The following is a 25,874-nucleotide window of genomic DNA, read 5'->3' on the forward strand; positions in this document are numbered from 1 at the left end:
TCAGGTGTGAATTAAGAATGGTCTGTCCTTGGGAAAACGTCTACTGTGATTTGTAGATGTGAGAACTTAGGGGAGGTGACATAGGAGAAAATTCTCTTTAAAAGGAACTCTCTCTGAGAGAACGGGGAGGGGGAGGGGCTGGCTGAAAATTCAGTTTACCAAAGCTGAATTGGAGCTAGGACTAGTTGGAGTAGCTGGGTCTCTCTGAACACTAGAATCTTGCTTGGAACAAATCTTGTGGTGAGTGGATTAAAGACTGACTGATATCTCTTGGGGCTTGGGCTGAGGCAGGCCTAGGCTGGCTTGGGCTGAGGCAGGCCTAGGCTGGCCTGGGCTGGCCTACCCCTTTTCTCATTATTTCCTCTTACTCTCTCTCTCCCTTTCATTAATTCCTTAATTTGTATTAATTAAAATCTCCATAAAAACCCAGCTGACTTGGGTATATTTCATATTTGGGAATTTTTCCCTGTCGACCACTTTATATTTGATTTAACTCAAGACAATATCTTGAAATCATATTTCCTCAGTCACAGTTTATACCAACCACTCTTTTAACTGTAACAATAGGGATGCTGAGAATGTGTGCTATGCAATGGGAAGTTGAAAGATTTTTTTTCTTGCCATCCTTAGAGGTAATGTAAAAAAGGGGAGATAAGAAGAGGGATAGGAAATGAAAGTGGGGAGAAAAGGAAAGGGGAAAGAAGGAAGAGGAACATAGGGAAGAGAAGAGCATAGTAAAACACCAGACAATTGGGTATTAGATAAAATATTTCCACAGGATTTGTATTGATATGTGAACACAAAAAACACCAAAATTCTTTGCCTAATATACAAATTAAATTCGAGAAGGGTGGAACAGAGACATTAATTTGTAAAGAACATCTTAATATTAAGATTTAAATGAGGTTCAGACTTTGAAACTAAGGTAGTACAGTAGAAGCAAGGAATCTCAAAACCACTATGGGAATCCTTTCCAATCAATCTTTAAATAACACCACAAAACAAATACAAGAGTGAAAGAACCAATAAGAAGACACAGAGTGATACAAGTTTCAAGAAGAGAAAAACCTAAAAGGTAATTAGAGAACATTTGGGGCACTGGGGTGAAAAGGGAGCACAAACAGCAGGAGGATACAACAAGGAATGAGGAGCATGCCAAGAGTGAGCTTCTCCCCACATACATATACCTCATATGTGCTCTGCCAGATTTGAACCTGAGCCCCAGCCAACATCCAGACACTGAGACCCTGCCTGGACAAATAGAGGTCCAAGCCAATATACACCCTATGAAATTCTAAGCAAATGTTTTGTGAAGTCCAAATTTCTAACCCAGGGTAGTCTGTGCTAAAGCACCCTGATTTGAGTGAGGCCAGATCAAAGCCGGGAGTCCCAGTCTAGGCCTGTGGCAAAGACATAGATTCTACTTTGGGGTCCTTGGTAGACTCCCTGGTCATTATGCTGAAAACTCAGGGAAGAGCTCTAAAGCAAGGCAATCTACTGTGTGCCTGACAACATCAAGTCCAGAGTGAGATCAAAAGTCTACATGCACCTAAGCTTGAGGCTAGAATTTGAGCTATCAACAATATCAAGGATTAATTGAATCAGAATTGGGAAGTGGCTTTCAGAGCTCCCAGTCCTCAGGCCATCATAATCAGGAGGATGAGGGTTGTGATGGGTAATGTGTAATCTTTATTCTCATTGAAAGAACAGAACAGCTAAGGGTAGCATCAAGGAAGGACTGAAGTTTAAGAGATACCCTAATCTCTCAGAAAACAGAGCCCATGTATAAAAAGGTTGGAAAAATGAGCAGAGAACAAAAAAAAGTACCTAATTATAGAGAGGTTTTATGGACAGGAAGAGCAAGATATAGACACAAAAGGGGATAGTAAAGCCAAAGCAAATCCACACAAAGTCCAAAAGAAAAATATTAATTGGACACAGATTTTGAAAGAGCTCAAAAAGGATTTCAAAAAACTAATTAAGTGAAGCACAGGAAAAATTGGGAAGAGAAATAAAAGCAATGCAAGAAGAAATTAAAAAAGGGACTCAAAAGCTGATGGAGGAAAGTCAGGCTTTGAAAATTAGAATTGAGTCAATGATTTCATGAGACATCAAGAAACAATAAAACAAAATAAAAAAATGAAAAAACAGAATAAAATATAAAATACCTCATTGAAAAAAGAAATGACCTGGAAAATAGATCTGGGAGAGGCAATTTAAGAATTATTGATCTACCTGAAAGCTGTGATCAAACAAAAAGCTTGGACATCATAGTACAGTAAATTATCAAAGAAAACTGCTCAGCTATTCTTGAACAAGATAATAAAATAGAAATTGAAAGCATCCACAGATCACCTCTAGAAAAGAAATCCCCAAATTACAACTTCCAGGAATATAAGAGCTAAATTCAAGAGCCCCCAAGTCAAGGAGAAAGTATTGCAAGTAGCAGAAAGAAACAATTCAAATACCATGGACCTATAATCAAGATCACACAGGCCTTAGTGGCTTCCACATTAAAGGATCAGAAGACATGGAATATGATATTTAGGAAGTTGAAAAATCTAGTTTTACAATGCAGAGTTACATATCCAGCAAAACTGAGTATATTATTTCAAGGGGGAAATATGGCCATTCAATAAGAGAGAATCCCAAGTATTCCTGAGGGAAAAAAGTAGACCTAAGTAAAAAAAAAAAGAAAAAAACTTAAGTCTAAATATGAGACCCAAGAGAAGCCTTCCTATGTGGAAAGAGGATAACTATCATATTTTAGCATAATTCTTTGTAGCAGAGCAGATAGAAGGAGAATTCTTAGAGGGTGGGAAAGTAAAGTGATCATGATGATATGATATACAAAAAAATATCAAGGGTTGAAAAAGAGGATTAAACTGAGAGAAACCATAAGAGAGAGATGGAATGGGGGTAATTATATGATATTAAGAGGCATGAAATATTATTACTCTGGGGAGGATGAGGGTTGTGATGGGTAATGTGTAATCTTTATTCTCATTGGGGTATAGTATTCTATCTTATCCCACAGAGAAGCAGAAAGAAGAATAAGACAAGGGAAGGGAGGGGATGATAATTGGAAGGAGGGGGAAGTGGGAGGGTAAATCAAAGCAAAACAGCGGTGTGGAGGAACAGAGTGAAAGGGAAAAGAGTAGAGTCAAAAGGGGAAAATAAAATGGAGGGTAATACACAGTAATCATAACTATGACTATGAATGGGATGAACTCACCCATAAAATGGAAGCAGATAACATATATGCATTAAATGGTATAGCATCCAGATTTTTAAAGGAGAAAGTAAAGGAGCTTAAGGAGGAAATACCTAGTAAAACTATACCAGTAGGGGAACTCAACCTTCCCCTATCAGAACTAGATAAATCTAACAAAAAAAAAAGAATAAGAAACAAGTAAGGGAAATGAATGAAATTTTATAAAAATTAGAGTTAATAGATATCTAGAGTAAGTTGAATAGGACTAAAAAGGAATATATCTTCTTTTTTAGCAGAACATGGTACATATACAAATATTGGCCATATTCTGGGCATAAAAAACACTGCAAACAAATGGAGAAAAGGAGAAATAATGAATGAAAACCTTTCAGATCATAATGCAATAAAATTATAATTATAAAGGGTTTATAGAGAGAGAAATTAAAATTTAATTGGAAATTAAATGATCTCATTCTTCAAAACTGATGGTTAAAGAACAAATTATAGAAACAATTATTGATTTCATTGAAGAGAATGACAATGAGGAGACAACATAAAAATTTATGGGATACAGCTAAAGCAGTACTCAGTGAAAAAAATTTATCCTTGAGTGCCTATATGGACAAACAAAAGAAAGAGGATCAAAGAATTGGGCATGCAACTAAAAAAATACTAATTAAATACTAATACTAATTAAAATACTAATTAAAATCCCTAGATAAAGACTAAATGGGAAATCCTAAAAATAAAAGGATAAATTATTAAAATTGAAAGTAAAATAACTATTGAACTAATATATAAGACTGGGAGTTCTTGGAAAAAAATTAAACAAAATAGATGAAGTATTGATTAATCTAATTAAAAAAGAAAGAAGAGAATTAAATTTTCAGTACCAAAAACAAAAAGGGAGATTTCACTTTTAGTGAAGAGTAAATTAAAGCAATTATTAGGAGCTATTTGCCCAATTATATGATCATCTAGGAGAATGGATGAATATTTACAAAAATATAAATTGTCTAGATTAACAAAAGAGTAAATAAAATACTTAAATAATCCCATCTCAGAAAAAGACATTGAACAAGCCATCAATGAACACTCCAGGAAAAAATCCATATTCACAAGTGAATACTATAAAACATTTGAAGAACAGCTAATCCTAATACTACTCAAGCTATTTGATAAAATAAGTTAAAAAGGAGTCCTACCAAATTCTTTTTTTATGACACAAATATGGTACTGATACCTTAGCCAAGCAGACCAAACACAGAGAAAGAAAACTGCAGACTAGTCTCCTTAATGAACATAGATGCAAAAAAAAAAATAAAATACTAGCCAAGACTACAGAAAGTTATCACAGGTATCACTATGAGGAAGTTATCACTATGAACAGGTGGGATTTATACTAGTATTGCAAAACTGGTTTAATATTAGGAAAAGCATCCACATAATTGATCATATCAATAATCAAACTAATGGAAATCACATGATTATCTCAATAGATGCAAAAAAAGCTTTTGATCCTATTGAAAACATTAGAAAGTATAGGAATAAAAGGACCTTTCCTCAAAATGACGAGTAGTATGTATTTAAAGTCATCAGCAAGTGGAGGCCAAGTCAAGATGGTGTTGTAGAGGCAGCAAAAGTTCAGATCTTTGAAAACCCTTCCTTACTGAATATAAACCAAACACTCCTAGGGGACTGAAAACCAAACCTAACAACAGTACAGAGCCAAGGAACCTCCCGGCTGGACTCAACTTAAAAGGTACACCCCCCAAAAGCCTGAATTAGAGAACACTCCAGTTTAAGGAAAGGAAAGAAGGAAGGTCCCAGAATCCTCGCCCCACCTAGAGTGCTGAGCCTTCACCAGTGGCTGGAATCTCTCGGTGGGCAAGGACACTAGTCTGGAGGGAGTACCTTACAGGCAAAGCTGTGCCAGGCTCAGGGCTGTGAATACAGGAGATGGAGAAGCAGTTGGAGAAGAAGTACAGATTAGCCAGCTTAGTTGCAGACTAGACATTCCATATTGCCACCCACCCTCCAGAGGTTTTAGCCTCAGGGCACATCCAGCTCTGCAAGTTCAACTGTGCTGGCCTTAATCTTATCAAGACTTTAGAGGGCAGGGAAACTAAAGTTCCAACACCCCTCCCCCACAGATTCCTCTGAGAGCTTTGTTAAGCTCCAAGGGTGAAGGTTGACAGAAAAACCCAAACCCACAGATCCTACACATGGTGAGAGGAGCAAGAGTGCAGGCAACTACAGGGGGAAAGGAAGGGGCAAATATGAGCAAACAACAGAAAAAGAAAAACAAAATTACAATTGACGGCTTCTATCCAGGCAATTAACAAAGAGCAAATGTAACAGAGGAGAATCAAGGAACACCAAGCAAAAACACAGAAACTCCAACAAATTTGACACAGGCTTTGGAAGAACTCAAAATACAATTCAAAACACAATTAATAGAGGCTGAGGGTGAATAATCTGAATATAAAGAAGGAAACTATAAGCAAATTAGGTAAACACAGAATAGTATACATTTCAGATCTTTGGGAAAGGAAATACTTTAAAACCAAGCAAGAGGTAGAAAAAATTACAAAATGTAAAATCAATAATTTTGATTACATCAAATTAAAAATGTTTTGTATAAACAAAAACAATGCAATCAAAATTAGAAGGGAAGCAACAAATTGGGTAACAATCTTCATGACAAAAACATCTGAAGAAGGTCTAATTACTCAAATTTATAAAGAGCTAAACCAATTGTACAAAAAATCAAGCAATTCTCCAGTTGATAAATGGGCAACGGACATGAATAGGCAATTTTCAGTAAAAGAAACCAAAACTATTAATAAGCATATGAAAAAGTGTTCTAAATCTCTTATAATCAGAGAGATGCAAATCAAAACAACTCTGAGGTATCACCTTACATCTAGCAGATTGGCTAACATGACAGCAATGGAAAGTAATGAATTCTGGAGGGGATGTGGCAAAGTTGGGACATTAATGCATTGCTGGTGGAATTGTGAATTAATCCAACCATTCTGGAGGTCAATTTGGAACTATGCCCAAAGTGCGCTAAAAGACTGTCTGCCCTTTGATCCAGTCATAACATTGCTGGGTTTGTACCCCAAAGAGATAATAATGAAAAAAATCTTGTACAAGAATATTCATAGCTGCACTCTTTGTGGTGGCAAAAAATTGGAAAATGAGGGGATGCCCTGCAATTGGGGAATGGCTGAACAAATTGTGGTATCTGTTGGTGATAGAATACTATTGTTCTCAAAGGGATAAAGTGGAGAAATTCCATGGGAACTGGAATGACCTCCAGGAATTGATGCAGAGTGAAAGGAGCAGTACCAGGAGAACATTGTGCACAGAGACCAATACACGGTGGTACAATTGAATGTAATTGACTTCTCCATTAGTGGCAATGCAGTGTTCTGAACAACTTGGAGGAATCTATGAGAAAAAACCCTATCCACTTTCAGAGGAAAAACTGTGGGAGTAAAAACACAAAAGTATAAACAACTGCTTCAATACACGAGTCAAGGGGATATGGTTGGGGATTATGATTGAGACATGAAGAGAGAGAGGTTTTGCAGGACTTGTGGACTAAGATGCAAGAACCAGGATTCCAATGGAATGTTCCCAAGAGTGGCAGTTGGGGGCTTTTGCTGGCCACACGGAGAAGCAAAACTGGGCTTTTGGACTTGATCTCTGACTAGAAGTCACACTCTCTCTCCCTGGAGGTTTGAAGCTTACTGAAAGACCTTTGAGAGGCTGACTTGATTTTTTTGGTTTCTCTGGCTCTGAGCAGTTGAAGAGAAGAGAAACTTGGCTTTTGGGACTTGGTCTCTGTCTCTCTGGCTCTGAGCAGTGGATGTTGATCAGAGGAGAAGCTTTTGAGTTGGTGGTCTATAAGAGAGTTGAGTTGGCCAGGAGAAAAGGAGAGATTTTTGAACTTTGTTTTTCTCTGGGGTTAAAACTGAGAAGGGGGACCAGCCAGGCTAAATTTGAGAAGAAGAAGAAAGAAGATTTTGAACTGCTGTTGTCCTCCATCTCCCTAACTGTCTCAGGGTCACAGTTTATGACTGGAATACTTCCTCAAACCTTTCTAAAATTATCCCCCTAGTATGGAGAAATCCTCATCCCTCTTACCTCAGTTTCCCATCCTCTTATCCCAATAAACCCCTTGACTGAGAAAGCAACTGGAGTATCTTTATAGTTTACTCAGGAGGGAGGGAAGAAGCAAAGGCTTCAAGAAGAATTGGGAGGTGAGGGAGGCAAAAGGAAGAGGTTGGTTAAGGGAGGGAGTGAGGGAGGAAGGAGGTTAGGAAATAGATTGAAGAATCAGCATTTCTTTATAAGTAGACCCCTGTGTACCAGCATCCTGTGTGGTGGCATCCCTCAGCATTTCTCTGTTCTACCTCCATTACCAATAAGCAGGTTCAGGTTCCTTGGCAGTCCGCTCTAGTCAGAGCCAGCCAGAGAACAATAGTCATTGTTGAAGAAACAGTTTCCCTTCAGTTTACCTTTCTCCATTTCAATCAGTAATAGTTTCCAGTCAGTTTACATATTTTATTTCAGCACATAGACTCTAAATGAATATCCTAATGCAAATACCCAACAACTTGGAAATAGATTTTGAGCAAGGACACATTAATACCCAATGAAATTGCACATTGGCTCCCTGAAGGAGAGGAGAAAGGAGAGGGATGGAAATAATATAATTCTTGTAACCAAGGAATAATTATCTAAATTGACTAAATAAATTAACTTAAAAAAAAGAGAGAGAGAGAGACTGAAGACGACTGGGAAAAGAACTTAAAAAGCAAGATAAGTCATCTGGAAACAGAATATAGTATCTTGAAAGCCAAAATTAATCAGCTTGAAAATGAGGCAAAGGAGATGAAAGATCAGAAGGAGAAGGATGATCAAAAATCCAGGGATTAAATCCAGTCTTTAAGAACCAGAATACAACAACTAGAATTAAGTGACCTCACAAGGCAGTTAGACACTATAAAACAAGATTAAAAGAATAAAAAAATTGAGGAAATTATGAAACATCTCATTCACAAAACAGAAGATTTAGAAAATCCTTATAAGAGAGACAACTTAAGAATCATTGGTCTATTGGAAGACCATGATAAAAGAAAAAGCCTATTTCATCCTACAGGAAATTATCCAAGAAAACTGCCCTGACATTCTAGAATAAGAAGGAAAAGTAGAGATTGAAAGAATCCACAGATCACCTCCTTTACTTAATTCCCAACTGACAACACCTAGGAATATTGTAGCCAAATTCAAGAACTATAAATCCAGGGAAAAAATATTATGAGCTGCTAAGAAGAAGTCATTCAGATACCATGGAACAACAGTGAGGATAACACAGACTGCATCTACACTGAAGGACCAAAAGGCATGGAATATGATATTCTGGAAAGCAAGGGAACTACGTCTACAACCAAGAATCAACTACCCAGCAAAACTGACTATATTCTTACAGGGGAATGTATGGTCATTTAACAAAATAGAAGAATTCCAAGCATTTGTAAAGAAAAGACCAGACCTGAATAGAAAATTTGATTTCCAAAACAGAACCCAAGAGAATCATCAAAAGGTAACTAAGAAAGGGGGAAAAAAGAAAAACAAAACAAACAAAAAAACCCTTTTTTAATGGACCCAGTAAGTTAAAATGACATGTATCTCTATTAGAAAAGAGGATATTGGTAACTCTTAAAAATTGTTATTATCTCCTGGTTAGCTAGAATAATTATACTTAGAGGGAGCAGTGAAAATCTATATAAGATGAAATGCCAAGACATAAATATGTATATAGATAAATGTATGCATAAATATATTTTTATGTATATATACATATATATATACAACTAGAGTTAAAAAAAAGAGGTTACTACTAAGAGAAATGGGAAAAGAAACAAAATGGCATAAACTTATATGTCAAAAAGAAACTCATGGTGGGGGGGGAACATAAATACACTGGAAGGGTAAAGAGGTTGGAGATAGGAAATACTCAATTCTTACATGCATTGAAATTGACTCAAAGTGAGAAGAACAATCAAATACATTGGGGCTGAGAATTTATTTACACCCTATAGAGAAGTAGAAGGGTAGTAAACGGACTGGTGGGGAGGGAAGAAATACAAGGGAGGGAGAAGGTGGGGGTGTTAAAAAGACTATAAATAAAATAATAGGGGAATAAGTAGGGAGGGGGTATAGAAAAGGCAGTAAAATAAGGGTGGGAATTAGGGGGACCAATTAAAAACAAAACACTGGTCTAGAAAGAAATAGTGAAAGAAGAAAGGGCTGGACTAGGAGTGGAAATCAAAATGCTGGGAAATACACAGCAAGTAATCATAACTCTGAATGTGAATGAAATGAACTCACCCATAAATTGCAAGCAAATAGCAGAGTGGATTAGAAACCAAAGCCCTACCATATGCTGTACAAGAAACACACATGAGGAAGGTAGACAAATATAGGATAAAAGAGGATAGAGCCAAATCTATTGGGCATCATCTGATAAAAAGAAGGCAGGAGTCTCAATCATAATATCTGACAAAGCCAAAATAAAAATAGATCTAGTCAAAAGAGATAGGGAATATAGTTACATCCTGATAAAAGGCAGTATAGACAATGAGGAAATATCAGTACTCAACACGTATGTGCTAAGTGGTATAGCATCAAAATCTCTAAAGTAGAAACTAGTGCAGCTAAAGGATGCAATAGTATAGTATAGTATAGTATAGTATAGTATAGTATAGTATAGTGTAGTATAGTGTAGTATAGTATAGAAAAACTATACTGATAGGAGATCTGAACCTTCCTTTATCAGAACTAGATAGATCAAGCCAAAAAATAAATAAGAAAGAGATATGAGAAGTGAATGAAATCTTAGAAAAATTAGAATTAGTAGCTATGTGGAGAAAAATAAATAGGGACAAAAAGGAAAAACCTCCTTTTCAGCAGCACATGGTACATTCACAAAGATTGACCATGTACAAGAGTATAAAAACATTGCAAACAAGTGCAAAAGAGCAGAAATAATAAATGCAACCTTCTCAGACCACAATGCAATGAAAATAATAATTAGTAAGGGTACATGGAGAGGCAAATCAAAAATTCATTGGAAATTTAACAATACAATTCTCCAAAATTGGTTAAAGAACAAATCCTAGAAACAATTAATAATTTCATTGAAGAAAATGACAATCATGAGACATCCTTTCAAAAACTATGGGATGCAGCCAAAGCAGAACTGAGGGGGAAATTTATATCCTTGAGTTCATATATTAACAAATTAGGGAGGGCAGAGGTCAATAAATTGGGCATTCAAATTAAAAATTAGAAAGCGAACAAATTAAAAATCCTCAAATGAAGACTAAATTAAAAATCCTAAAAATCTAAGGAGAAATTAATAAAATTGAAAGTCAAAGAACTATTGATTTAATAAATAAAAATAGAACCTGGTACTTTGAAAAAACAAATAAAATAGACAAAGTACTGGTCAATATAATTAAAAAAGGAAAGAAGAAAACCAAAGTGACAATATCCAAGATGAAAAGGGAGACCTCACCTCTAATGAAGAGGAAATTAAGGCAATCATTAAAAATTATTATTCCTAATTACATGGCAATAAATATGGCAATCTGGGTGATTTGGATGAATATTTACCAAAATATAAATTGCCTAGACTAACAAAGGAAGAAATAGAATACTTAAGCAAACCCATATCTGAAAAAGAAATTGAACAAGCCATCAAAGTTCTCCCTAAGAAGAAGTCCCCATGACCATATGGATTAACAAATGAATTCTATCAAACATTTAAAGAACAACTAATCCCAATAATATACAAACTATTTGACAGAATAAGCAAAGAAGTAGTTTTGTCAAATTCCTTTTACAATACAAATATGGTACTGATTCCAAAGCCAGGAAGGTCAAAAACAGAGAAAGAAAACTGCAGACCAATCTCTTTAATGAATATAGATGCAAAAATCTTAAATAGGATACTAGCAAAAAGTGATCATGAGGGTTATTCATTTTGACCAGGTAGGATTTATACAAGGAATGCAAGTATGGTTCAATATTAGGAAAATCATCCACATAATCGACCATATTAACAAGCAAACCAACAAAAATCACATGATTATCTCAATAGATGCAGAAAAAGCCTTTGACAAAACACAACACCCATTCCTATTGAAAACACTAGAAAGCATAGGAATAGAAGGGTCTTTCCTAAAAATAATAAAGATTATATATCTAAAGCCATCAGCAAACATCATCTGCAATGGGGATAAACTAGAAGTCTTCCCAATAAGATCAGGAGTGAAACAAGGATGCCCATTATTACCTTTATTACTTAACATTGTACTAGAAACACTAGCAGTAGCAATTAGAGAAGAAAAAGAAATTGAAGGTATTAAAATTGGCAATGAGGAGACCAAGCTATCACTCTTTGCAGATGATATGATGGTCTACTTAAAGAATCCTAGAGAATCAACTAAAAAGCTAGTGGAAATAATCAACAACTTTAGCAAAGTTTCAGGATACAAAATAAACCCACATAAGTCATCAGCATTTCTATATATCTCCAACACATCTCAGCAGCAAGAATTATAAAGAGAAATTCCATTTAAAATCACCCTAGAAAATATACAATACTTAGGAATCTATCTGCTGAGGCAAACATAGAAACTATATGAACATAATTACAAAACATTCTGTGTACAAATAAAACTAGATCTAAACAATCGGGAAAATAGTCATTGCTCATGGGTAGGACAAGCTAGGAAAGTAAAAATGACAATCCTACCTAAATAAATTTACTTATTCAGCGCCACACCTATCAAACTGCCAAAAACTATTTTTGAGTATTTGAAAAAATAAATTCATTTGGAAGAACAAAGATCAAGAATATCAGGGGAACTAATAAAAAAAAAGTGGAGGATGGTGGCCTAGCAGTACCAGATCTTAAACTGCAGTATAAAGCAGCGATCATCAAAACAGTTTGGTACTGGATAAGAGATAGAAAGATGGATCAATAGAAGACTAGGGGTAAATAATCTCAGCAATCTTGAGTTTGATGAATACAAAGATCCAATAATTTGGGACAGGAACCCATTATTTGATGAAAACTGCTGGGAAAATTGAAAAATAGTATGGCTAAAATTAGATTTAGATCAGTATCTCACACCCTATACCAAGATATGTTCAAAATGGGTTCATGACTTAACGATAAAGAGGGATATGATAAGTAACTCCGATGAACATGGAATACACTACCTGCCAGATCTATGGGAAAGGAAAGAATTTAAGACTAAGCAAGATATAAAGAACATTGCACGATGTAAAATGAATGATTTTGATTTCATTAAATTAAAAACGGATTTGTACAAAGAAAACCAATCCAACAAAAATTAGAAGGGAAATGACAAACTGGGGAAAATTTTTTTTTATAATAAACTTCTTTGACAAAGATCTAATTTCTCAAAGATACAAAGAATTTAGTCAAATTTATAAGAAATCAAATCATTCTGCAATTGACAAATGGTCAATTGTAATAAGAATAGGCAGTTTTCAGATGAAATCAAAACTATCAATAATCCTATGAAAAAAATGTTCTAAATCCCTCCTGATTAGAGAAATGCAAATCAAAACAACTCTGAGGTATGATGCATCTTCCACCTAATAGAATGGCCAATATAATAGTAAAGGAAAATAATATTGCATTGCTGAAAGAGTTGTGAACTGATCCAATCATTCTGGAAGGCAATTTGGAATTATGCCTAAAGGGCTTTAAAAGAATGCATGTGCTTTGATCCAGCCATACTACTTCTATTTGTACAAAGATATTTATAGCTGACATTTTTATGATGTTAGAAATTGGAAAATGGGGGGGATGTCCCTTAATTGGGGAATGGCTGAACAAATTGTGGTATATGATCATGATGGAATACTATTGTGTTAAAGGAATGATGAACTGCTTAATTTCTATAAGAAATGGAAAGACCTACATAAAACTGATGCAGAGTGAAATAAACAGAAGCAGAACAATATACGCACTAACTGAAACACTGTGGGATGATCAAATGTAGTTGACTTTGCTACTAAATGCAATAAAATGATTTAGGACAAATCTGAGGGACTTATGAGAAAGAATGCTATCCACATCTAGTGAAAGAATGTTGGAATAGAAATTCAGAAGAAAACATATGATCTATCACTTGTTTGTATGGGTATTTGATTTAAGGTTTTGTTTTTAAAATGTTACTCTATTTACAAAAATGAATAATATGGAAATATGATTTTAGTGTTTAAATATGTATAACTTAGTGAAATTAATTAATTAATTAATTGCTTGTCACTTCTGGTAGGGAAGTGGAAGAGGGGAAGGAGACAATAAGAATCGTATAACAATGGAAAAATTTTTTAAATAAAATTTAAAAATCAGGTTTATTAAGGCAAAATTTGGTAATTTACCTCAAAATCATTTGACTACTAAGTGATAGAATCTGAAGTCAACCCTAGATCTTTTAACACTAATGCTCTATTAATTGTACCATCTAGGTCTCACAAATGGCAATTTATCTTTTTTGTCCTTCTGTCTTTTAGAAGCAATCTTTCATTGAAGCTCAGACATTTTTCCTGTATAGTTTATCTTAAAAATCAAATCAAGAAATGTATTATACAACACCAAAAAGAGAGGGAATGTTCAGTGACACATAGACATCAGAGTCTTAAGAAATACTCAAATTATACAAAATTTGTATTTGGTATCTCACCACCTCCATTCATATTTTCCCTTTTTATGGTTTTGAAACTCTCTTCCCTACTTCCAAGACATCCAAGTTCATCCTGCTACCTGATGCCTCTTCAAATTATTCTATATGTTTCACTTGAGGCTGAATTCCTCCATAGTCCCAAAGTGTTCCTACCTTCACTCTTATCTCAAAAACTCTCATTTAGTTGACATTTAATTTTAGCAAAAGATAAGAAACAAAGTAATCTCATGAATGAGATTATGACATACATACATAATGGGGCATAATAATAATTGCTAGTATTTCCATAGTGCTTTAAAGCATGCAAAATCGCTACAAATATTACTTTATCCTTACAAGCCTGACAGATAGGTGCTATTATTATTTGCATTTTATAGTAGAGGAAACTGAGACAGGCAGAGATCAAGTGACTTGCTAAGGGACACATAGCTGAGGCAATAGGATTTGAACTCAGGTCTTCCTGACACCAGATTCAGCACACTTTCCTTTTTGCCATCTACCTGCCAAGTATAGAAAAGCTCTAGTCTATGTGTTCAATTTTATCCTTTCCAGGGTTATTCACATTTTAAATGGGAAGCTTGTTACATCAAGTGAACTCATTGAATATGTGTGGGATATATTTTTAATTCGGAACATCTCCCAGTGCCTCCTTCTTACTCTTCTTTTTGCTAACAATCCTCAGATCTATCTATCCTACCCGAATCTCTCTGCTGACCTCTAATCTCACATTCATAATCATTTTACTAATATCTCAAACTGACTGCCTAGCAGTCATCTTAAATTTAACACATCTGAAACAGTACTCATTAAACTTCTCCCTCCCTTTCCCTACCCTTCCCTATACCTGTAGAGGGCAACAACCATCCTCCCAGTCCGTCAAACTCACAGCCTTGGAATCACCCTAGATTCTTCATTATTTCTCATGCCCTGAAGCCCCATCTACATATCCAAGCTGTTGCCAGTGCCTGTACATATCATCATCACAAAAGCTCTTCAATATGCCCCCTTCTCTCTCTGACAATTGTCACCACACTAGTGGCACATAACTCTTAATGATTGCGTAATTGCAATAGCCTGCCCATGGTTGAACTGCACCTAAATCTTTCCCCATTCCCAATTCATGCTCTAACCCCTGAGGTGATTTTCCTAAAGCACAGGTCCTGCCATGCTAACCCTCTGCTTAGTAAATTCTAGAGACTCTTTACCACTTCCAAGATCAAATATGAAACTTTTTGGAATTCTAAGCCTTTCATAATGTAGCCCGTATCTACTTTTCTAATATTTTTTACATCTTACGTTCTGCCACATACTTTTTAATCCAGTAACACTAACTCCTGACTATTCCACTAGCAAGATACTCCATATCTTGGCAGTAGACATTTTCTCTAGTTGTCTACCATGCCTAAAATGTTCCCTTCCTCATCTCTGCCTTCAATGACTTCCTTTAAGTCTCAGCTAAAAATACCATCTTCAGTAGACAGCCTTTCCTTAAATCTCTTAATTCTAATTCTTCTCTCTGTTAATTACAATTTATCCTGTGTATAATTATATTGTATGTATTTGTATGCTTGTTATCTCTCCTTTTAGATTTTGAATTTCTTCAGTGCAAGGAGAGTTTTTTACCTCTTTTGTATTGTCTCGCACACAGTAGGTGCTTAATAATTGCCTACTGATTGACTGGTTGTGGCTACTGCCACAAATACCACCAAAAATTAAACTACTCTTAATAGTTGGGAAGTAACTCGGTCTTGACATGGGAATCATTTCTCAGTCCACTCACTGACTAGAAAATAATTCAAGTTTTCATTCATTTAATTCAAATTAATTCAATTCAAATCAATTCAAAATTATTCAATACTTCAGTTACAAAAGTTACATTGAAACAAATCTACAGTATTTATTGATGGTAAAAAAGAGAGATTAGTAAAGGAAAACACATTGACTATGTTTTTCACATTTGCCACCAAAGTTTAATGTATATAAAACATTCACCATCATAAGGAGACCAAAAGATCTCAGAAACTACCTTGATTAATGTCACTTGATTTCTTTGTTAATTGGAGCCAGCCAACAGAAAGGCCTCTTTAGAGGACAAATTCATTTCTGAAACATTACAGAAGAGGCTGATGTATTACTGTGAGCAATACAACTTCACAAAATCATAAAAAGCTGTGTAGTAGTCACTCTGGTGTGAGGGTAAATTAATCATCCCTGCTATTGAGGAAACTTAGTCTGGTGGATCCTTGTAGTCAAAAGTTCCGAGATGTAATGGACTAAGACATTTGAGTCTTTGCATTATCTGGCACAACTACAATAATACCTGACATTTATATAGTGCTTACTACGTTCCAGATACTGTAAGCCCTTTACATTCATTATCTTCAATGATCCTCACAATAGCCCTGGAAGTGACTTTCTAAAAGACTTTCTAAAGTCTTTCTAAAGACTTTCTAAAGAGACCAGATTACAATCATTCTGGAAGGTAATTTGGAATTATTCCCAAAGGGCTTTAAAAGACTGCATACCCTCTGATCCAGTATACTAGTCCTGGGTTTGTATCCCAAAGAGATAATAATAAAAAATATTTGTCAAAAATATTTATTGCCATGCTTTTTGTCATATCAAAAAACTGGAAAATGAAAGAGTGCCTTTCAATTTGAGAATGACTAAACAAATTGTAGTATATGGTGGTGATGGAATACTATTGTGCTATAAAGAATAATGAACTGGAAGATTTCCATTTGAACTGGAAGAACCTCCAAGAACTGATGCAGAGTGCAGTGAGCAGAACCAGGAAAATATTATACACAGAAACTGAAACATTTTGGCACAATCAAATGTAATAGACTTTGCTGCTAATAGCAGTACAATGATCCAGGACAATCCTGAGGGACTTGTGAGAAAGAATGCTATCCACATCCAGAGAAATAACTGTGGGAGTGGAAATTTAGAAGAAAAATATATGATTTATTATATGGCTCTATGGGTATATGATTGGGGGTTTGTGTTTTAAAAGATCACTCTATTATAAAAATGAATAATATAGAAATATATTTTGAGAAATAATACATATATAACCCAGTGGAATTGCTTGTCAGCTCCAGGAGGTGGAAGGAAAAAGGGGAGGGAGAGAACATGAATCATGCAACCATGGAAAAATATTCTAAATAAATAAGTAATTAAAAAAAATAGAGACCAGATCAGAAACAGAGGTCAAAGTTCTCATTCCAATCAGTAATGAGATCAGACCCATGAGTAAACTACTACATTTCCAAAGAAGTTATCCATCAACTAATGAATAGTTCATTCTGACTGGAGTACTATATAGGCTTCTGAAAAAGTGGGTAGAAGGAGAAGTTTTATATCTAATTTGGTGTTTAGGCAAAAGTACTTCATGCTTTGTATTTTGGGGAGAGAAAATAAAATAAAGGGTGTTCTGTGTTAATTATTGTTGACCTTAAGCCAAAAAGTGTTAACCTTAGTGCAAGTGAGGGTTCTTTTATCATATCTGTATAGAAATAGAAATCAGATGAATATTGATATTTGTAAGAGAAACCTTACAAAGGGGATCAGTCATAGGAACTCTGTCACTTCCCTTATATTCACTATAGACTGTGTAAACCTAAAGCTTGGAACATTGGACCATGTTTTATAAGTAGATGGAGCATATTAGTCGATTTTTTTCTTTATCTACATCCTCCTTGACATCCCTATGGCACAGATACAATAGATCAAAGACCTCTTCTTCCTTCTTAATTGCTTCTCCATCCTTTGCTTCTCTTGGTTTTCCTTTGGAATCTGATTAATTTTCTGTCATCTAATATTTCTCCCATTCTTTAATTGTTAATGTTTCATAGGCTTTTATCTTTTACCTTTTCTTTGCTCTCTGTATTTCCCTTTTCATTCATTCAGCTTTTTTATGGTTCATAGTATATTTCTGTGTTTTCTTTTTAAGTGAAAATTCTTTATTCAGAATTTAATGAACAGTAAATAAAATTAGTGTTTCCAGCATTTATTAAGCACTTACTATAGGCCGAACACTATGCTAAGGGCTAGAAATAAAAATATAGTCAAGGAAGACCGTTTCTTCCTCTAAGTATCTAATATTCTAATAAGGAAAGACAATACATAGAATAAGGGAATGGTAGCAAGTATATGTATATGGCAGCCTAGTTTGAAAATAACTGAGAAAAGTGTGTGGAGTTCTGGATTCTGTGAAGGATAAGACAAAAATTCACCTCCAAGAGCCCTGGGTATCAGGAGTATAATCCAACTTCTGGTGAAAGGAGATTGAAGAATATGACTGGAGTGGAGGCAGCATGGTTTAAAAATATCTAGGAATTATCATTCAATATATAATTTTCAAAGCTGTCCTGCTTGTTAATTCTCTTATGTTCACTTCTTTTTTTTAATGCTTCAATGACTCTTTTCTTTTTGACAAGTCAATCCCTAACTCCTTCTTCCCATTCATCCCTCTCACAATGGAAAAAGAAAAACAAATTTCTTGTAACAAATAAGCATAGCTAAGCAAAACAAATATCCATTAAGGCAAGAATGAAGAAAGGTCAGGGAGTAATCCAGTTTGGCTTTTACATAGATTATATGAAGTGGGATTGTATACAAATTAGATCTAGATGGGTATATTAGAGTCATATTTTTGTTGAGGAGTTTGAGTGCCAGAAATAATTGCTTAGTCTTTATTAATTAGGCAAGAGATAGACTAGAAACAAGAACAATTAAATAGAACTTAAGAAGTATAGGTAAGAAGAGATGAACACCTGAACTATTTGCTATTACACTTGTGAAGAATTATTTGTTAATTAATTAAGAGTTCATTAGGAAATAGAGTTAAGTAGCATAATTTATTGATAAACATATAAGAGAGATTAATAAATTGGGTTATTTTAAATCTAAATGGAATCTCAGGGATGATTGATGGGAGAAAATTTTCTCAAGGAGCTTTGAGAAAGGCATTGATAACTGCTCACTCTTTGGGTTGACCCTGTTCAAGGAAGGTGGTCTAAAGAGCAGCACTGCAAGGTTGGAAAATCTTGGTGAATTTACATCCTGAGAATAATCCATCTAATTCGGTCAGAGAAAAGGAGTTTGTTGGGTGCAGTACTCTTGACTGTTCCAATAGGTGGCAGTAAAGTTGACCTGTTGAGTGGAAAAGGCAGTGGAATCTGTCCAGCTGGAAATCACATCTGAGCAGCAGGGAAGAGAAACCTGATTTATTCTCGTGTTTTTAGGGTTATAGTTAAGACTAGGATAAAGATAAGGTTTTGGGGGTTTTAGATAGAATAGGAAGAGAGGTTACCTTTGACTGAATCGAAGGAGAAGAAAAGTCCTCATGGACTAGATTGATTGGTTGGTTATAGTAAGATTTATTAGCATAGGGATCTACATAATTATAAGAAATACCTGCTTTCCTTTTACTATCCCTTTTTCTAAGTTTTTTTATACCAACAATAAATATGTTTTTATGTAAGTGGCCTGAGCCGGAATTCTTTAGATAATGTTTAGAGAAGCCCTCTTTCTCAACAGTCAAAACAATGCCTGTCCACTCAGGATACAGGTATTGGAAATACCTACATCAATACTAGTAATCTATAAGGATCAATAATCCTTATAACAGACTAAAAAAAGTAATATAGGGTGAAGATATAATGAAGACAATTTAGAAATGAGACTTTGTATATATATATATGTATAATTGTTAAAGTCTTGCTCCAGTAATGTTTTTATTTTATTTAGATAATAGCTCATTCATGTGATACTTTAGGGTTTACAAAGTATTTGTGAGCAAGTATTTATGTTATTAGAAAAAATAAAAACAACCCAAGAGATTTGGTTTAGAAAACACATATGCGATATGTCTGAATTTTTCTCATACTACTTTTGGTAATAGAACCAGTCATTTCATTTCTATGCTCTAATTTTCCTTATAACTGTTTATAAACTGTTCAATTAAGCACAAACTAAAGATAGTAAATTCTGTTGTTGGTTTGTTTGTTTGCTTTTTTTTTTTGGTCCTCCAGCTATTCTAAAACAATTTTATGGAAATAGATTAAATTATAAAAATAAAAGCCTCGTCTTATCATATCTACAGAGCAAAGGTAAAAATGAGAAGTAAAAAATATGAGAAGTCAATTGTAATAAGGTTATCTTATTAGACGATTTTAATAGCAAATTTAACCCGATTCATCTGTTTATTACTAAATTTTGGTGTTCATATTTCTTGTTTTACTTTTAGATAATTATATCATAAAAGAACAGATTAAGTAATTTGGTTTCATAGTTGTAGAAGGCTAACAAAAATTCGTAACTATAAGAAATATGTTAGACTTTTTAATGTTTTAAAGTAGTTGTGAAATTTTAAGAGGGGGAATTCCTTTAAAAACTGTAAAGTAAGGAAGAGAGATGCCAGTCTGATTGACAGACAGATCAGCCTGAGGAGCAGTGGAGGAAGGGCAAGAAAAATCCAGAGAATTCTGAGAAGTGGATAAAACTCTGAAGTCAGTGGTCAAGGGGGTCTTCCAGACTGGGAAGGGAAAAGAGAAAGAGCATTTTCCTGAAGCAGAGAAAGAGCTCAACCAGATTTCTCTACCAGTTGGGACCTGACTCTTTCTAGAGACTCTCAATACCTCCACTGAGACTCAATCAACAACTATAGAATTCTCAACAGGGATTTTGTTGGACTCTCTCTGACCTGAGCCAACCTGAATCCTCCCCCAGGGATCTCGCTCCTTTAATCATCCCTTGAACTCAACGTTAGAAATTAGTTAGACCATAAGTGTAGGGATAAGAAGCAGTTGGTGAAGAAAGGAGGCCAAGGCCCAGAAGCCTCTGACCTCCAGACTCTGAAGACCAACTTGCAACCCACTTACCCTTTTTCTCTCATTCCTCTGCCATTTCTTTCTTCACTGACATCTACATAAATTATACCTGAAATATTTAGATTTGGGACTGCCTTTAGATAACAAACTAAGGGTTTAGGATTAATAGTTTGAGACAGGACCTGTTCTTGTGGGGTGATAACCCAGACCTGGCTTTGTCTTACTTTCATAGGGAAGGGATCTGATTCCGAACCCCTGTGGCTCAGTACTACTGACCAAAGAATATTGTCATATTTCCTTGCCAGTTGGTGCCATATCTTAACCCCTATAGGCGGTCAGTTAAAGTGCCTGTGTGAAGTGAATTGACAAGGAAATCTCTTGCCTCACTGAGGTAGACTTAGCCTCAGGGGCCCTGAGCTCCTCTGAGGAAGGCATATTGCCACCTTTACTGAGATAACCTGGTTCAAATCTGTCTCCAGCCCTCACTTCTCCCTTTCAACATCTTACTGGAGTCATGTCCTTCCAGTGAAGACAGTATCTGGTTTACTTCTCCCCATTAGAAATAGAGGAGAGGAATCATCCAATCATTCTCTCTCTTTTCCCTCCTCAACTTTCCAAATGAACTTAAGATAAAATGGAATTTACCAGATTTCTTTGCATAAGTAAGAAACCTAAAAGAAACTTACTCACCAAAAAAATCAGTTTGAAAAAGTAGGTAACTATAATTAATAGCAAAGCACCACTGCTTTTACAGGAACAAATGACTTTTTACTCTGGGGACTAATAGATTTTTAAATATTCTTAAATATGCTTTAAAATTATTACTTTAATATCTATGTCAAATATTTCTAATAAGGGTCTAATATTTAAAATATTCAGTAAAATAACAGTATTATTCAATAAAAATTCAGCAATATATAAAATATTCAGTAATAGATGTATAAGACAAAAAAGCCATTCTCAAGTTGACAAGTGGTCAAAGTATTTGAAAAAAGTTATCAGAGAATTCCAAACTATTGGCAGACATATGAAAGCATATGCAAGTTACTAATAATGAGAGAAATGGAAATTATTTTTTAAATTTTATGATTTTATTTCACACAACAAATAAGTATGACAAAAAGTGGAAATGACTAATGTTGGAAGTAGGAAAAGGCAGGCACACTAGTACATTGCTGGTTAAGATGTAAATCAATTTAACATTCTTAAAAGCAATTTGAAATTCTGAAAATAAGGAGACAAAAATGTCTATAACCTTTGACCTAGAGACTGCACTGATAGGAATATAATTCAAAGAAGTCAGTTATTAAAAAAGTAAGGCTCTACATGTTAAAAAATATTTATAGTAGTCCTGTAGTAGCCAAGAACTTGAAAATAGAAGCTTACTTGTATTTGTATCCCCAATACTTAGTACGGTGTTTGGCACCTAATAAATGATTAATAATTTTTTTTTTATTCCTCCATTCTTAGGGTCTCTGCAGGTATTGCAAAGGTGGGATGCTCTTTCCCCTCCTGGCTCTCTGAGAGAAGTACAGGGAGTAATTTTAAAAATTCCTCAGGTACTACCAATGATAAGGAACCATCTGGGGAGCAAGTTATTGTGGCTCTGAGTTTGCATAGAAGGTAACTCCCCAAAATATTTAAAGGGGAGTCAGGAATCAAAAGGAAAGAATGTTGTACTTCTTGGGGTCCTACAGACACCATCGTAGGGGAAAGCTTTCTAACTCTTTGGGTTATCCCTGACACTCCAATTACATTATCTGAGCCAATGGAATAGCAATGTAAATCAGGTGTACTCTTTAATACGGATCTGGAAGTGTCCAAAAGACAATCATAATAGGTGCTACCCACCTTTAAGGTAACATGGGGCTCATCAGTATTAGGGGGAGTGGATAGGGACAACAGGTAGTAGGACATCAGGGTACAGAAAATCAAAGGTTGTATCCTCTGATTCCTGTGCCCCAGCCCCACCCTTGGACACCTTCATAGTATTTGGGAAGTTCCTTGGGCACCCCCCTGAGGGGCATTAGCACCCCGAGTATTTTTTGGATGGGCACCACTTAAGTTATATTATTGTGGAGTCATTTGGTTTGAGTTATCATTTTATCAATATCTATTCCTATAGTTATTATTCCTAAAGTTGTGGTTTCTATTATCATTATTATAGCTATTTCTAAAATTACTATTTCTGTAATTGTTATTAAACTGCATATTATTTCTGATTGCCTTTAATAAAGTTCTACACTCTATCATTCTGTGGCCATTCTTCTCACAGAATTGACAGGTAATGGATCTATAGTTAGATTTTGGAGAGGATTAAGTGCCATTGGTTGAGTATCATGCCCTGTTTCTAGTTTATCAATCTTATCTGTTAAATATTTCAATCATTTCTCAATTTTCTCTATGAGATCATTAGTCTCTTCCTCGTTTTCTTTGTTTCCCTTTGAAACATATAGAGTAGTTTTTCTTAATTCTTCAAGATCCATTTGAAGCCACCTTGGAAAATGAGTTCAAAAATAATCCCTGATCAATTTTGCAAGAGTTATTGACAAAGTGCCTTCTAACTTGTCTTATGCAATTTTCTTTAGAAAGGTCAAAATTTAGGTATAGACCCCCAAACTCAATTATTCTGTCCATGAATCTAGAGAGTGTCTTCCTCATTTTGCTTAATTCTTTCAAATTCTGTCCACTTATACATGCTGTCAGCATACTCTCTCATGGCAGTTAAGATGGCCTCCCCACAATGGTATAGTTGTAAATAATCCTCAGAGTTGTTATAGTCCCATTCGGGATCCTGAGATGGCCAGTGTGCTGCATTAAGCCCCCGGGATTTATTGACATGAGAAATTATTTTATTTTTCTCATATTTGGTTAAAAAAGCCTGGAGCAAGTTTTTCAACGTCTTTTTAAGACGGATTATACTGAAAAAATATGTCTGTCATCTTTTTCATTATCAGAAAGGGATCTTGTTCTTATATGGAAACATTTCCTGTGAATTCATGTATTTCTTGGGGAGTAAACGGTATATTGTGCCTTAGAGTCACCACATCCCCATTGCGTCCTATTTCCAGTACTTCTCTTAGAGGAAAAATGCCTCTAGTTGAATTTGGTACCTGTGAGTCAGTTTGACTATAAAGAGTTTCTTTAGAGGGGTGAGATATCCTTGGGGCTGGAATTGGTTTTTGGGTAGGAGGAGGAACAGGAGAAACTGGGATTTCAGAAGTTGTGGTTGTAGAAGGGTCTTGGGAAGTAATTTCAGCCAAGATTTTCTGACCACGAGAGAAGCAGTCAGGCAGCTGAGCTACAGGAGAGGTGTTTTCCATCTCTGTTTTGGAGGAAGGAATTTCCTCATTTAGAGGTTCAGAAGCAGGTTTGTAAGGGTCAGACATGTTTTTGGTGGGGTCAGTATTTGCCAATTGATCCTGTAAAAAGCATTTAAAATTATCCAATTGGTTTTGCATGTTTTCCTGAATTTTAGCTTCAAATTTTTTCAAGGTAGCATTTCTCATCACAGTATTTAGGAGTATAAAAATGAAATGACCTAAGAACATAAGAAATGGGAGGTATTCTGGAATCTTTAATGTCCCTAATTTATCAAACATCATACAAATTTTGTATAATGTAGTATTCATTTATATATACATATACATATATATGTATTTTAAATTATTTACAATTTTGGTTTTAGTCAATAGATGTCATTTTTGGCTAGGGGTTAAAGTCAAGTGAGTGAAAAAAAAGATTTGGGTGTAGTATACTTTTTATTAAGAGCCTTTTAATCAAATCAAGTCCCCTAGGCCAAAAGGAGACAGAAAACAAAGCCTTTTGCCTGAGGCTAAGGTTGAGTTTTGTTTGATTTGGGAGGGGTCACAAGCCTCCTCTATTTCCCTTTCAGAGTAAAACTGTTTCTCTCTTTGAGCAAAGCCTCAAAGGCTTTTTCTAGCTGACTTTACCAGACTTTTTTACTTCTCACTTAATTTTAAAACTAGAGATATGTGGGGAGCAGGACAAGGCCAAAATTTCCTCCAGGTTTTTTTCCACCACTAGTTAAGAGTAATCTAGATAGTACTGTCTAGGCAAGGAACCCGGTAAAGATGGGATCCCAACAGAGGTGTACAAGACCTTAAAGGGAAAGGCACTTCAGGCATTCCACATAGAGCTGACCAGCATATGGGAAGAGGAAGACATGCCCCCAGAACTCAGAGATGCCTCCATCGTAGCCCTATACAAGAACAAAGGCGCACGATCAGCCTGTGACAACTACAGAGGCATCTCACTACTCTCCACTGCTGGAAAGATCTTCACCCATGTTATACTCAACAGACTCCTGTCATCTGTTTCGGAGCAGAACCTGCCTGAATCACAATGTGGCTTCCGACCATATCACAGCACCATCGACATGGTCTTCACAGTGAGGCAAATGCAGGAAAAATGCCTTGAGCAGAACCTAAATCTCTACATTGTCTTCATAGACCTGATGAAGGTGTTCAACACAGTGAACAGGGATGCATTGTGGGTGATCCTCAGCAAGCTCAGTTGCCCAGCAAAATTTGTCAAACTGATCCAGCTCTTTCATGTCGACATGTCAGGGGAAGTCCTATCTGGTGGAGAGACTTATGATCGCTTCAACATCTCCAATGGCGTGAAACAAGGCTGTGTCCTCGCTCTGGTACTATTCAACCTATCCTTCACCCAAGTATTACAACATGCTGTGATGGATCTAGACCTGGGTGTCTACATCAAATACTGGCTTGATGGCTCACTATTTGACCTTCACCACCTGACTGCAAAAACAAAGACAACAGAGAGACTCATCCTGGAAGCTCTCTTTGCAGATGACTGTGCTCTCATGGCCCATCAAGAAAATCATCTTCAAACCATTGTGGACAGGTTCGCCACCGCAACAAAACTGTTTGGCCTGACTGTCAGCCTCAGCAAAACAGAGGTGCTGTTCGAACCTACACCAGGGAGGCCAACTAACCAGCTGTGCATTACAATCGATGGCATGCAGCTTTCTAA

General features: G+C 35.6%; 1 protein-coding gene across 3 annotated transcripts in view; it reads left to right on the forward strand.

The window, feature by feature from the left end:
- The window catches only part of ENTREP2 (endosomal transmembrane epsin interactor 2), a 616,510-nt gene that overhangs the window by 296,949 nt on the left and 293,687 nt on the right, over positions 1-25,874 (forward strand). The gene's annotated exons all lie outside the window — the stretch shown is intronic.

The sequence above is a fragment of the Monodelphis domestica genome, chromosome 1, assembly GCF_027887165.1.
Source record: "Monodelphis domestica isolate mMonDom1 chromosome 1, mMonDom1.pri, whole genome shotgun sequence".
Lineage (NCBI taxonomy): Eukaryota > Metazoa > Chordata > Mammalia > Didelphimorphia > Didelphidae > Monodelphis > Monodelphis domestica.